Here is a 15,632-nt window from a genome sequence, read left to right as displayed (position 1 = left end):
ATTTAAATATTTATTAAAAATTACAAACATATTTTAACCTATATCTATATATATATATATATATATATATATATATATATATATATATATATATATATATATATATATATCAATCAGGTTTGTTTGTCATTAGTAATATTAATTAATGAATATTTCACATTAATTTTATAATTATAAAAAATTGGTTAAATAATCAATTATGTTCCTAAAAGTATAGAGTGTTGTCAATTTAGTTCTTGAAATAATAAAATAAAAAAAAATTTAAAAGTATATTTTATCACTTCAAAATTTAAAAAATATGCGTCTTAAGTGACAATAAATAGCTTAGGGACTAAAGTGATATAATATAAAGACTTTTGAGGAATTTTTTATCATATAGAGCATCAAACCTTTTAAGAATGAAATTGATTATTTATAAATAAAAAAATCTGCTTACTCTTATTAAATATTATTAAGTCTTAATTAGTTGAATTCAAAGACAAATTTTCAAGTCAGATCAGTAAAAAATTACGTTCCAATCCATGACACATTTACATACTGAAAAAGATAAGAAAAGTATATATTTATCGATGTAGCACTTTAACCGTGTGACTAATTATTCTCATCATATGTACGAATCTGAATGCAGGTGCCTGGACAGGGTTGCCATCATCATAGTTCCCAACTTAACCTGAAAGAACAAAAACTTGACAGGTGGAAACTCTGCAGTGTTATTGAAGTACAAGAAGCTGAGATCTTTTTTCTCAAGATACCATTGCGGTTAAACTTTGCAATGTGTGGCGTTGTTAACCATGGAAGGCACTTACTGTATGGAGCAAGGAAACAAAATGAACCCTTATCTAGGAAAATTGCAGCTCCCTCTTTTTGATGAAATATGAACTTGATTTTGGGTCTAATCAAAAAGTCCAAGTTCTAGAAAACATGTTAAGCTAAAATTCTAGAAAACATGTTAAGCTAAAATTTTAGAAGAATATTCTTAGGAAAATTTATTGTAAAAAATAACTCTAGAGTAACTTATAGAATATTATAAAATGTGTAAGTAATGTATATGTATTCTGAAGAGTCATTTATAATCATTAGATTAAGTGTGTTTTAGAAAAATCTTAATCATTGGTTTGGGAGGAACCACTAGTATAAATAAGAGTGTTATATTAAAGTTTGTATGAAGTCAAATCAAGCAAAAAATCAAGAAGTAATCATTTATACAAATAGTCTTTTCTTTCAAAACTTTTTAATCTCTCTCACTCTTAAATATTTCCTTCAATACTAAAATTTCATTTCAATAAATTGATATCAGATCTAGAAGATCCTTGTTAAAAAGATGGTGAGTAGCACTATGGTTCCATTTCAAGTTCCAATGCTCAACAAGAGCAACTATGACAATTGGAGTATCAAGATGAAGACTTTCCTTAGCGCGCAAGATGTTTGGGAGATAGTAGAGAAAGGTCACACCGAGTCAAATAAAGAGGGTAGTCTTTCTCAAACTCAAAGGGATAGTTTGAGAGACTCAAGAAAGAGAGACTAGAAGGCTCTCTATCTAATCTATCAAGGATTAGATGATTCTGCTTTTGAGAGGGTTTATCAAAAGCAAAGTCGGCGAAAGAAGTGTGAGAGAAGCTTCAAACCTTGTATAAGGGAGCTAATTCAGTCAAGAAAGTACAGTACATCTTCAAACTTTAAGAGCTGAGTTTGAAACCTAGCATATGAGAGAAGGGGAAGTCATCTTCGATTATTTCTCTAGAGTCTTAAGAGTCACCAATCAACTTAAGAGAAATGGTGAAAAGTTTGATGATGTAAAAATTATGGAGGAAATCCTCAGGTAGTTTGATCCAAAGTATGAGTATATATATTGTCGCCATCATCGAAGAAACAAAAGACTTGGAGGTCATGACCATTAAGCAACTTTTGGGCTCATTACAAGGTTATGAAGAAAAGAAAAGAAGAAGGAAGGGATCATGGAGCAACTAATCAAGACACAAGTTAATTTGACCAACAAAGAAAGTAGTCACAATAATAAAAGCCAACGAGGACGAGGTCATCGTGGACATCGCACAAGAGTATGAGGTCATGGACAAGGACAAGGTTGGAGGCCTAATGATGACAACTACAACTTCCAAAGAGGAGGAAGCTCAACAAGAGACTGTGGGCAAGGCAACTCAAGATTGAGGTATGACAATTCAAATGTGAAATGTTACAATTGTGAGAAGTTTGGTCATTTCGTTCTTAATGTAAAGCTCCTAAAAAAAATAGAGTTGAAGAAAAGGCAAACTTCGTTGAAGAAAGAAGTAAGGAAAGTGAAACCTTGCTAATGGCTTACACGGGTGATATTTAACCCAGGCCTACTGTGCTGACATTTAATTTTTTAATGCTAAAATTAACCCAGGCCTACTGTGCTGACATTTAATTTGCGGTGACGATACTTGCATCTTCTTGTTCTTTTGTACAAATTGAAACCTTGGAAAAGAGAGATATGGGGTACGTGTGTTTTAAAAAAAATCCAGCAATATCAATTCCTTTAAATTGCTAAAGGGTCACCCTATTATGATTACGTATGTTGGAGCCTTTTAAAATCACAGTGTTGGTTAAGGACATGAATCTGGATGCTTTTGGCCTTAATTTGCAATATAATAATTGTAAGTTAGAAAACAAGATAGTAGTAAGGGAAGAGTTAGAGCACCGGTAATATATACATGTTATGTAAATGGATGTTACTTTGTCATAAATTCTCACAAGCGTGTTTGTGTGTTGTGTTTAAGTGATTACATATGTTATTTGTATATTTGTATGTTTATTTAAGTATGATTGTGAATAATGCATTGTTGATATTATAAATTGATAATTTTGAATTATATGATAGATACCTTCAACTGAGATAGAGAAGAAATTATTATAAATATTTTCATCTGGGATGAAAAAGAGATATATCTACCTCTATGATGGAAAAGAAAGTTACACTATATTGCATGGAATGAGTTCATAGACCGTTTGAAAAATCTTAAATCCAAACTGGTTATGGGAACTAAAGAATTGAGTTTGGTGATTCCTAGAATTACTGAGTAGTGTATGTTACATTTATTTGAATGGTTGAGGTGTTGTTATTTATTTAAATATTTTATTTTTTCATAATGTCATAAATGGTGATTTTTTAATCTAATTTTTATTGGAGCATACATACTTTTAGTGTGGTTATTTTTAGATGCCCATATTTAAGAATATTATTTTTATTTATGTAATTGGATATATTTATTATACGTGAGGTATTTTTAGACTAATATAATTTTGAGATTTTATATTTTTTTAGTATGGGATATTATTTTAACAAAGGATGTTATAGTTGACAGTCTAATTAGTGATTTATTTGTAATTCTGGATATTCCTTGATCAAGAGTAAAAAACTAATCCCTTTAAATATTAAGATCTAACTCACATTTTCCAACATATATTTTTCTTCTATACAAAGAAATCAAGAATCAAACCTCAATTACATGCTTAAGGAATAATATTATCTACCAACTAAGACATGTTGGTTTATTAGTTATTATTGTTGAGTGAGTGAAATCACTTTTTTTAAAGGAACAAAGATATATCTTTAAGGAAAATACCTTGCTATTAAAAAAGAAGTAATTAGTAAAATACCTATATTTGATTAGGGTTGATTTATTGCACAAACAAATTAAACTTTTTGAGTCAAGTAGATTTTGAAATTGATTATATGAATATCAACAAAACAATAGGAACCAAGAGAATAAGTAATTAAGGGTTATGTTATTATAAATTAGGGAGAATGAATATGGTGATGTGATGTGGCTAATAATTATAATTAAACTACGTATTTCAATAATTAAGGATATATATAATTTAAAAAATCAGGGTCTTATAAATAAGAATCAAGGGGGTCTTTATTATATTTTAGGTTTAAATATGTTTGAGATCCTTAAAATATACCTGAATTTGACAATTGATCCCTGAAAATTTTTTATTTCTCGTTGGATCCTTGAAACTTCAAAAGTTTTATAGAAAATCTTTGTCGTTAATCTTCGTCCAAAACGTGATGATGTGTCCGTTAGTTAGACACGTCAAAGATACACATGTGGAGCCACGTTAGAAGTATCTTTGATGTGACATGCCACAAGGAATTTGTTTATATTTAATTTAATTTAATAAACTATTTTATTTATAAAAGAAAATAATTTTAAAGTGACTTGTAACGCGATCAATGAGTGTAGTTTTGATAGGGACCTAACACAAATTTTACATATTTTTACGGGGACCTATAGCAAAATTATCAATTTCATAGGGACCTGAAAACAAAAAGGTTCAAATTTCATAAGGATTTTAAACAACATGTCATTACAATTGTTGATGCTTCACTATAGACAACATTATCATACCTACTTGAACACTACTTCATTGCAAATGCAATGGTAACAACACTAGTAAACCCCAAAGGAACACTACTATGCATCCTAAAAGATTGACCATCTTTTATTCAATGTTATAATCTTAGTATGTTGCTTTGTAATTTTTTTTCCTTAGTTCAACAACAACTTCAAAATTTGCTTGAGATTGATGTTCTTCTTTAGTTAACATCTTCTTCAACTCCATGTTTTGTTCCTCATACAAACAAATTCTTTCTTCATTTGTTGCAACCTTCAACTTTAGCTCATCCATTTGTGACAACAAATGATTCACATCCACATTACTTCCACAACCCACATTGTCCACATTAGTTCCAGTGCCACCATTACTTTCATAGTCTTGGTTCAATGATTTCTTCAAATCATCGTCCCAAACCCAAAATCTATAGTTCTTAACTTTCTGGAATCACAAACAAAAGAAATTTAAAACCATAGAACAGAACACAACACCAACCAAGTGTGTTTCAACAAAGAGCATAAATCCTTACATTCCACTCAACACATCGTCAAATTAACTTGTTTGGATGCTTGTTGATTTGTGATACTAGTTGAATCATCGGCTTCTCGTAGAGGCAATGAACAACACCATCAGACCCAATCGACGAAAACGAAGCTCTAACTGATGTCATCCACGACAAACACAAACCCTACTCGACCCTTGTCAAACCACCACGAGCTACCACCAACTCAAATTTGCTTTCGTCGACAACCTAACTTTTGTTATTCTCCTCATCCTTGTCTCGAATAAGATCAGTAACCCTAAATAAAATCAAACAATCCAAAACGACAACGTTTACAAAATTTTCTTTGTAAAATGTTTTTCTACAATACCATTTGGATGATGCCATCAAATGACATGTACCATCCTCTGACATGACTCCCCACATGTATAATTGATGTATCCAACTAACGAACATGTCATCACATTTTGGACAAAGATTAACGACACAGATCTCGCACAAAACTTTTGAAGTTTCAGGACTCAATAAAAAACAAAAAAAATCAAGGACCAATTACGAAATTCAGATATATTTCAGGGATCTTGAACATATTTAAACTTATATTTTATGTTTATGTCTCTTTAGAAGAACATTATTCTAGGTATTTTAACAATATCAACAATATCAATATTTTTAGGCTTAATTATTAATTTGGTCCCTAAATTATTTTAAGTGATTCAATTTGATCATGAAATTGAAAAAAAAATGAGGACCAAATTAATTAATTTTTAAAAATTGAAGAATCAAATTGAATATTTTAAAAAATGAAACCAAATTAATTAATTTTAGCACACTTTAAGGATTAAAATAAACTTTTAAAAAACTTAGAGATTAAATTTAACCTTTTAAAATAAGTTTGGTTTCCAATTTGATAATTAAGTCATATTGTGACAAAACTGTTGCCAATCTCACATGTTGTTAGCCATATCAGCCTTAAACGCACACATGCTAGCTACCACTAATGGACATGGACATGGACATGATATTACACTGCACGTTTTACTATGCATCCAAAATTCCCTTAACACGAAAGCGTGATTTTCGCCAGCTCTGTAAAAAGCTTAAAGTGCTAATAGGTGAGATTCTACTAAAAATAAATCGAATAGGTGTGAGTTATGCAGCAACCGTAGTTCTGGCAGACACAAAGTGAGAAAAAATATTTCCTTTTAATTTACTAAAAATAAAAAAGTTTACCTTTTACTCTACATAGTACATAGGTTGATATGCTGCAAGTAATGTTGGTTAGTCATAATGAATTTTTCTGAGGCGCATCGTAAACTGGTCATTTGACGGAGGTATAAAGTGACCTTTTACAGTTTTACTTTACATTATTTTAAACCATATGTACAACACTACGCAACCGTGGTTACTATAGATGTAAATTGCACGTTCAAAAAAACAAAATAGCAGGCACAACACACTACTCTTTAGTCATTAGCACTAGCCACCACAAAATAATAATAGATCAAATTTGTATAAATTGATGTAAATTAAAAAAAAAATACTCTTAAAAGGATATCTTACTAAAAATACCATCTGATTATTCTGTCAAAATCAAAATTCCTAATTCCTAATGATGCTGGTGGTCAATTAAAATTATTACTTGACATGAAAGACTCAAATTATTAACAGAGAGAAAAAAAATATATAGACTAAAAAAACTAACAAAATTGTTTAGGAACTCAAGCCAAAAATAAATAAAAAATTCAGAGATAAAAAATTATTAAATTCTATTTTTTAAATTTACATTTATTTATAAATAATCTTTACCTATATTAATAAAAATGTGACACATTTTTTCCACTGTGTTGTACATAAAAAATTATTTTAAATTTGCACATTACACAAGTATTGAGCCTTTTTTATTTATTTAAACTCATTGTGTAATTTCCTTTTAAAATTTGTTCCTTTATTGGCAGGAGAGAGCTGGAGGGTGTAAAGCGCAGGAGAGAATCCACCCTCGAAAACAAATATCCACCTTGATTTTTACGCGCAATTTTTTAATTGGAGTGACTTTCAAAAATTTACTCTAAGTCATGATAGGTACAGTTAGCCGTCATAATACCTATTACAATTTTTTATTTATTTTTAACCAAAGTTGTGCAGTCCGTAAAACTTTTTTTTTTATTTTATGATTTTGAAATTGTAAAACTTTTTTTTAATTGTTTAAGTTTTTTTTTTATTTTTGAAAAATATAAAAGTTTATATTATTTTTACGGTTTATTTTTTTTTCTAATTTTTTAAAATTGTAAAAAAAGATATTTAAATGTCAAATAAATAAGTTTAATTTTACTTATTAATATGGTGTATATTTTTTATGGTTATATTTTATATGTTATTAATTTATTTTAATATTTTATTATTTAAAATATTAATATATTTTTAATGTTGTTTTATTTAAATGTTTTTTATTTAAAATTTAGATAATCTATTATTAAAAATCATAATAAAATTAAAAATAACATAATACATTAATATCAAATGCACAATACAAATTAAAGAAAAACATCAAAAGTAGAAATTATATTAGTCATGTACTTGTTTGTATGGAGAATTAGTACGATTAAGTCCTTCACTTATACACAATGAGTATTTCTTAAGCCTATTTGGAATTGGTTCGTTCATCTCATTATGTATTCAAGTAGTGATTGACCTTCCTAATGTCTCTGTCGTCGTTTTGAAGGACCAGACATAAAATGTTGACCTAAATGTTGAGGTCATGTGTCTTCACTTCTAAGGGAATGAAAGTGATGCTGATAAATTTTGAAAATATTTTCCAACTTATATACAGGGTCAACCAAGTCATCATAATTTAAATTGCAAAAAGCACACATTGTAATTGCATGCGAGCAAGGTAATCAAAGTGCTTGAAATTGCCCACAATCATACGACCATTCATTCAATTTGACAGTGCATGCCATTGCTCGTCGACCAAGTCGCGTATTTGCAATTTCTTGAACCTCAAACTCCTCTGTTTCTCGAACATACATGCAAACATAATGTGAGGTAGTAAAGTGTTGATTTTCATGCATCATGATATATACGTCTTTAGAGTACCTATATTCTACCTTTATCATATTCATGATTTTCATGCCATTAGTAACAAATGAATCATTAATTTTATTAAGTATTTCATTGACTAAGGCAATAATAGGTAATGCTCGACTTCTTTCAAAACATAATTCATACATTCAGCAAGGTTGATAGTCATATGGTCATACCGTTTTCTTTCATCGTAGGCCTAAGTCCATTTACTCTTGGGAATTTGATCCAGCCAATCTGCTGCTTGTAGAAACTTTGCTCGCATTGCGAGTAACTTCGCCTCAAATTGTGGTTTTCTCATCTCATATCCTATGCCAAAAGATAAAACAATGAGTAATAAATATATTGAAGATGTAATAAAGCAAGAATATGATGCATGAAATAGGAAGAAGCATACCCATATTAATGACTTCTTTTTTTAAGTCATCAATTTTAAACTATTTGTTGAAATTTGATGCAATGTGACGAATGCAATACATAGACAAAACATTTGGTCCATTCCACCCAACACTTTCCGATTGTAAAGATACTAGTAAACCGGTTCCTCTATCTGATATAATACACAAATTTGGTTGCAGTGTAACATATCTCCGCAAATAATGCAAGAACCACATTCAAGCTTCTCTAGTCTCACTCTCAACAATCGCAAAAGCAAGTGGAAAATTATTCCTACTATCTCTTGTCCGATGGCAGTCAATAGAGTACCACGATATTTGCCAGTTAAAAATGTCTCATCTACTTGCACAAGTGGCTTACAATATTTAAAGTCTTCAATGCATGGGTTAAACGCCCAAAATACACAATTAAGAATCAGCCTAGGAGACTCATCTTCACCTTTCTCCATTGCAAATGAAGTTTTGTATTTTACTTTGGTACCTGTTATAAAATGTTGAGTAGTTGTCAACCATACAGGTAGGTAACTGTATGATTGTTCCTAACTTTCAAATGTCATTTCAAGGGCTTTTTGTTTAGTTGTCGATGTTTTTTTGTATGAAATAGTGTAACCAAACCGTTGATGCATGTTTGCAATCAAGGGTTTGATTTCAATACCAAAATTTATTTTCACTAAATGAACAATATTATGAGCAATTACAGAAAAGTCTAACCTAACATGATTTTGTGATATGAAATAATTTGTGCAAGTGTGAATACAATTTAATTTTTTCAACTTCCACCTCTTGCGTATTTTGCTGAACGATACTCTAGCCCTCCAATGACATCCATTACCATATTGACTATACATGACAACGTATTTGTCATTCTTGTTCTCGACCACATAAAAATTAAATGAATGCATAAAATGAAATTGTTTAATGGCATTCACAGCTGCTTGTTTTGATTCAAATGTCAAGCCTACGTAAAGGTCATTTGTTCTAGCACTCTCTCTGTTTTGATAAGGATTTGAGTACTCTTAATTTTCTAAAAATTGGCTACTAATAGTTTCAAAATATGAAGATCGTTTGATTGTTTGGTTCGCCATGTTCATGAAAATCGTGTTGTTGCTCGTCATCACTGAAGTCGCTAACATTATCTCTTATTATAGGTTATTCGCTAACCATCTATCAAAAAATACAAAAGTGCAATCAAAGTTCCTAATTTTGTGCATGTAACACTAAAAAAAAAATATCGATAACACTCTAAGTAACACGTGAAAAGGAGAGAACCAACTACTTGTTTAGATGTAAGATTGTGTAAATGTGAATTAAAAGTGTGAACAACACCTCCTTTTATAAATTACATCGAAGTGAACAATATTGTAAATACTGAATAGTAATAGTATTTTATGTTTTTCTTTAATTTGTATTGTATATTTTATATTAATGTATTATATTATTTTATATTTTATTATGTATTTTTATTAATAGATTATCTAAATTTTAAATAAACAAAAACATTTAAATAAAACAATATTAAAAGTATATAATATATTTTAAATAATAAAACATTAAAATAAATTAATAACATATAAAACATAACCATAAAAAATATACACCATATTAAATAAAAAGTATTAATAGTAAAATTAAAAGTATTTATTTGACATTTAAATAATTTTTTTTTACAATTTTAAAAAATTAGAAAAAAAATAAATCATTAAAAAAATATAAACTTTTATATTTTTCAAAAAACAAAAAGCTTAAACAATTTAATAAAAAAAAGCTTTAGAACTTCAAAGTCTTAAAAAAAAGAATTGGTTACGACTTCAAATTCATTAAAAAGAATAAACTTTTAATCATAAATAATTTTAGCAATTCGGTTAGAAAATTAAACCTAAAAGTGCCTGGATAGAAAAAGGCCCTTGAGCACTATAAAATACCACCTTTACCACACAACCATTAATAGAACAACTCTGCCACCTAGGAGGAACTAACCAAGCTGGCCCAGACATGAAGCTTCGACATCCTTGACTCCCTCATTGATGCCACTGTTCCCAAATCCATTCATCTCAATGACATGTCGTTCAACACATTCAACGAGGCATTGGGGGGGAGGGGGGGGGAGTAGAGCTTTGGAAAGTGTTGAAGAAGAATTCACCAGGTTGATGGAGGAAGTGGAGCTGCCATGCGAGCTACGTACACAAAAAGGACAGACATGGGTAGCCACCGAGGCTGCTATTGTTGATCCTTGCGACGTTGTGCTAGTGGTGTGGCAGAATTCTTGGCAGATCTCGGGCTCAGTAATGGGTTATGTTAGCTTCAGTTTCTTTATGGTGTAGTGGATGGGTTCAACGGTGTCATTTTAGTGGTCTTGTTATTTTCCACGGAAGGGTTTTGGGTGGGGTTGGATGTTGGAGGGTTTGTAAATCGGAAGAGGGGAAAGACGAGAGTGGGGGGAGGTTGGTAGATGACAACAATGGTGGGTGGTGACCAGTGATTAGAGGTTGTGGAGGGTCACCGAAAATAGTGGAATAGAAGGTAGAGTAAATTTAAAATAATTTTAAATGAATCAGTATAATCAAATAAAAATTAAATTCATGTAGAATGAAATTTTATATCAATAAATCATCAATATTAAATTCATATAATATAATAAAATAAAATAAATAGATAATGAAATTACACTTATTTTTTCTAAGATTAAAATAATTATTTGAAAGATAATACTATTCAAATGAAAAACATTTGCAGTGATTTAAATTAAATTATTTTAAACAAAATTATGTTTATAACTAAAACACAATTGATATATGTATAACTTAATTTCAATTATAAATATTTTATTAATTTCAATTATAAATATTTTATTAGTGTGTATAGAAGAGGGATCAAATTATTTCGTGAGTTTTTATTCATGTTGTCCAGAATCATTCTGCACAGATCAACTGGAACCATGTCTTCTGAGAAGCCAAGCAGGTGGCGGACAAATTGACGAAGCATGAATTGGCGGCTGAAGTTAATTATCATAATTTTTCCTTAGCCCCCGATTTTATTTTTCCAGAATTGAGAGCTGATTTGGCTCAAGTTGGTTTCCCAAGAGGTTTTTAGGCCTCCTTGTTAGAATTCATTCACACACACAAAAAAAAAAAAATATTACTTATAAAGTAACTTAAATAGAGTTATTCTTCATTTTTTTTTCGTTTATTTTCTTTCGGCAGAATGATAAAAAAAAATGAGTTGTTTGTTAAAATTATTATATTAAAAAGTTAAAGAGTAATGAAAACTAACACCTAAAATTTAGTTGAATTACATTTTCTATAAGTTTACCAAAATTCTCAAAAAAGAAAAGTCAACTAAAATGTAATTCAACTAAATTAATTCACTGCAAAAAGAAAAGTAATATTTATACTTACTAAGAAATAATGAGCACATTCAATGAAATTATACAACTCCTAGAAACTATAAATTATCAAATATAAGATACATGTATGCATAAGAAAAATACTATGCATTTTAAAAATCATGAACATTAAATGAATCAAGTTTATTTACTACTCCCAATTTCCAACAATTCCTACCTGAATCTAGGTCATCTTGGAATATTGAAAGGCTTTAAGTTGATTCACAACAGAGGTTTATCATTCGTGTGGTGAGGTTTATATATGCAAACATGTTAGAGTATAGAAAATATATAGATAAACATACTTAGGGTAGAAAATATATAAAGGATATGGCCCCCAAAAGTTTTAGTAATTAAATTTAAAATAAGCATTTTTCCCCAAAAGTTTTAGTAGATGTGCTCCACCATCTCTTGCCCTAACTCCGCAACCATTGTTTTCTTGTTTGGTTAAGTTATTCTCGATATGTTGTGTTGTGTTATATCTAACTATATTTAATTTGTATGTCATTAATGTGCTTTGCATTAGATTCAACTTTTGTTCATAATGAGTAAACCTTAGATTCCCGTTTGAGATTGAATACAATGATTCTTGCGGAAAGTTTGTATTAATCATTGTATTGAATCTTGAATTATCTGTTTGGACAGTTTGGGGAGACTCGCATTTTCATGGTACATTCATGTGTTAAGGTTAACATTATTTTGTTTAATTTGATGAAATTACAATACAATGCATTTCTAGTTGTTCTCTGAGTGCATACTTGATTATCGGCGAATTAATGTCACCAATTTCATGTCGTGTACTTGGAGACCAATGCGAAATATTGCCAAAATTTTATCAAATTTAACAAAATAATATTAACTTTGACGCATGAATGTACCATAAAAATGTGTCTTCCTGATTGGGATAGGGCCACACCTTAAATGAAAAAGTGAGATATCATGCATTAAATGAGTTTCGAAGTATGAAGGAGCTATTTTTTAGATGGATCGAAGTTTGATGAATGAAAATCGCTTGAGCCCTGCGTATGAGGAAGACATGAAACAGTTCCTACAATTTGCTTCAAAAAGAAGTCGATCGGATGAAAACGGGAAGTTTTTTTGTCCGTGCGTAAATTGTTTAAACAGGAGACGGCAAAAAGTCGACGACATACGGGACCATCTGTTGTGTGATGGAATTAAGAGGAATTATACGACGTGGATATGGAATGGAGAAATGACAGACATGCAGAGTGGGCCTCAATCTGAACCGTTTGATGTAGAAATGGAAGATCGCTTGGAAGATATGATTTGTGACCTTGGACAAGAGTCTTTTCAGCAAGCACATGCCCCTATGTATGATACATTACAAAGTGATTCAAAGAAGTCTTTGTATTCGGGGTGCAACAATTTGTTGACGCTGTTGTCGGCGGTGTTAAGTCGGTTAATGTGAAGGCCAAATATGGGTGGAGTGGCAAAAGCTTTAGTTCACTGCTTCAAGTAGTGCGCGATATGCTTCCAGAGGAAAACACGTTGCCTAAAAGTTACTATCAGGCCAAGAAGATACTGTGCTCGATGGGTATGGAGTACCAGAAGATTCATGCTTGCCCCCAATGATTGCATACTCTAAAGACATGAATTTGAACAAATGTCCAAATGCCTTAGGTGTGGGGTATCACGGTACAAAGTCAAGGATGATGACGAGTGTAGTAGTGATGAAAACTCAAAGAAGGGCCCCCTAGCGAAGCTGTTGTGGTATCTGACGATCGTTCCAAGGTTTAAGCGTCTTTTTGCTAATGGAAACGACACTAAAGACCTTACATGGCATGCAAATGGCAGAAACTGCGATGGAATAGCCTGTCATCCAGCTGATTGCTCCCAGTGGAAGAAGATAGATCGTCTGTTTTCGAATTTTGGCAAAGAGCCAAGAAATCTTAGGCTTGCATTGGCCAGTGATGGAATGAATCCATATGGCAATTTAAGCACTCAACACAGTTCTTGGCCAGTTCTACTAGTAATTTACAATTTTCCTCCTTGGTTGTGCATGAAGCGAAAATACATGATGTTATCGATGATGATATCAGGCCCAAGACAACCACGAAATGACATTGATGTTTATCTAAGTTCGTTGATTGAAGACCTGAGAAAGTTGTGGGACGAAGGGGTTTTAGTGTTTGATGGGTTTCGGAATGATACTTTTCTAATGCATGCAATGCTTTTTTGTACCATTAATGACTTTCCAGCATATGAGAATTTGAGCGGTTACAGTGTTAAGGGTCATCATGCATGCCCCATCTGTGAAGAAGACACAAGCTACATACAACTGAAACATGGTAGAAAAACAGTCTACACTAGGCATCGGCATTTTCTAAAACCTCATCACCCTTACAGGCGATTGAAGAAAGCATTCAATGGAAGTCAAAAGCACAAAACTACGCTGATATCGTTGACTGGTGAGCAGGTCTTACAACGGGTTGAACACCTGAATACTATATTTGGAATGACCCAAAAGAAGGAAAAAAAGTAAGACTTGCATATGGAAGAAGAGATCGATTTTCTTTGATCTTCCGTACTGGTCTGACCTTGACATTAGGCATTGTATTGATGTTATGCATGTGGAGAAAAATATGTGTGATAGTGTCATTGGGACGCTCCTTAACATTCAAGGCAAGACGAAAGATGGTTTGAATACCCGTCAATATCTAACTGAGTTGGGCATACGATCGCAGTTGCATCCAAGGTCTAATGGGAAAAATATTATACTTGCTTCCAGCTTGTCATACTTTGTCAAAAAAGAAGAAAATCAGTTTTTGTCAATGTCTGCGGGGGGTCAAAGTCCCACAAGGATACTCTTCAAATATTAAGAGTCTTGTGCAGTTGAAGGAGCTTAAGCTGGTAGGGTTAAAGTCTCACGATTGTCACGTGTTGATGCAACAATTGTTAGCCGTGGCCATATGAGGCATTTTGCCTAACAAAGTAAGGTTAGCCATAACTCGCCTATGCTTTTTCTTCAATGCCATATGTACCAAAGTCCTTGATCCTGTCTAGTTTGATGACCTAGAAAACAAGACTGCAATTATATTGTGCCAGTTGGAGATGTATTTTCCTCCTGCTTTCTTTGACATCATGGTTCACTTAATTGTTCATCTAGTCAAAGAAATCAAATGTTGTGGTCTTGTTTATTTGCGGTGGATGTACCCGGTTGAGCGATACATGGAGATCTTAAAAGGGTATACGAAGAATCTACATCGTCCTGAAGCATCTATTGTTGAAAGGTACATTGCAGAAAAAGTCATTAAATTTTGTTCAAAGTACATTGAAAAGGCTAAACCTATTGGGCTTCCCGAGTCTCGGCATGAGGACAGAGTGGGCGGTAAGGATTCAAGAAGACTTTATATTATCACTCCAAGTGTAGAAGATTTGTTACAAGCTCACTTGTATGTGTTGAATAATAGTAATGAAGTTTTGTCATACATACTTCAGCATGAAGGTTTAGTAAAACAAAGTAATCCAAAAATGTCAAAGAACTGGGTCTTGAAAAAGCACAACAAGACTTTCTTTGATTGGTTTTAAAATACAATCTTTATTGATGAAAATGCTTCTGAAACATTAAGAAAGCTTGCAGATGGGCCTAAAAGAAATGTTATAACTTGACAAGGATACGACATAAACAAGTATTCCTGTGTAGCTTCCATCCCTTACTTTAGGTTCATTGATGAAATTTGGGAGCTTAACTATGTCAAATTTACTATTTGTGTTTTCAAATGTAAATGGGTTGACAGCAACACCGGTGTGCGGACCGATGATGTGAGATTTACGTTTGTAGACCTAAACAAACTAGCTTTCCACAATGATCCTTTCATCATGGCAGAACAAGCTAAACAGGTATTTTATGTGCAAGACCCTTGTGATGAAAGAT

Source organism: Glycine soja, chromosome 18 (genome assembly GCF_004193775.1).
Source record: "Glycine soja cultivar W05 chromosome 18, ASM419377v2, whole genome shotgun sequence".
Classification (NCBI taxonomy): Eukaryota; Viridiplantae; Streptophyta; class Magnoliopsida; order Fabales; family Fabaceae; genus Glycine; species Glycine soja.
This window is presented reverse-complemented; position numbering follows the sequence as displayed.